This window comes from Mastomys coucha, unplaced genomic scaffold (assembly GCF_008632895.1).
Source record: "Mastomys coucha isolate ucsf_1 unplaced genomic scaffold, UCSF_Mcou_1 pScaffold1, whole genome shotgun sequence".
Classification (NCBI taxonomy): domain Eukaryota; kingdom Metazoa; phylum Chordata; class Mammalia; order Rodentia; family Muridae; genus Mastomys; species Mastomys coucha.
Genome location: NW_022196891.1, coordinates 75,057,473 through 75,058,220, shown reverse-complemented (window position 1 = coordinate 75,058,220; position 748 = coordinate 75,057,473). Strand labels below are relative to the sequence as shown.

The window sequence follows — 748 nt, the reverse complement described above, 5'->3', positions numbered from 1 at the left end:
AAAGAAAGAAACCAACCCATGTTAGCAACCACAGACATGTAAGGAATTATAGTCACAGAAAGGATTTATAGTCAACCAACATTAATAATGTCACTAGTGAACAGATAGTAAAAAATATTCATTATAACTTATTCTTTTAAAAATATGACCATCAATAATTTGTGTCAGGAAAAGGATAAGGGAGAACGCACAGTTATGAAACAATCTGGGTACTTAACTACTCCGACTCTTGGAATGGACCCTACAGAAATACTTGCACACATACAAAGGCACATTCTAAAATCTTCTTATTGTCCATAATGCCAAAAATTTTGAAGTAACAAGTATCAGTAGAAGAGCAGTTCATGTTGAGTTAGTTTTCTTGTCAGCTTGACACAACCTAGAGTCGTCTAGGAAGAAGAAACCTCAATTGAGAAAATGCTTCCATAAAACTGGTCTATGGGGCTTTTATTTCCCAACTAATGACTGATGTGGGAGGGTCCAGTCCACTGTGGAAGAAGTCACACCTGAGCTGGCAGACCTGAGCTGTATAAGAAAGTAGGATGAGCAAGCTGTGGGGAGCAAGCCAGCAAGCAGCATTCCTCAGAAGTCTCTGCTTCAGTTCCTGCTTCCAGGTTTCTTCCCTGAACTGCTACTCTGACATCCCTCAATGATTGACTGAGACGGATGCAAGTGTAAGTCAAGCAAACCCTCCTCACTAGCTCAGCCAAGCAAACCCTCCTCACTAGCTCAGCCAAGCAAACCCTCC

The 748-nt window shown here is 41.2% G+C and overlaps 1 protein-coding gene across 6 annotated transcripts in view; it reads right to left on the bottom strand.

Annotated features, from left to right (window-relative positions):
• Positions 1 to 748, bottom strand: part of Desi2 (desumoylating isopeptidase 2) — a 54,509-nt gene that overhangs the window by 23,143 nt on the left and 30,618 nt on the right. The window lies entirely within an intron of this gene.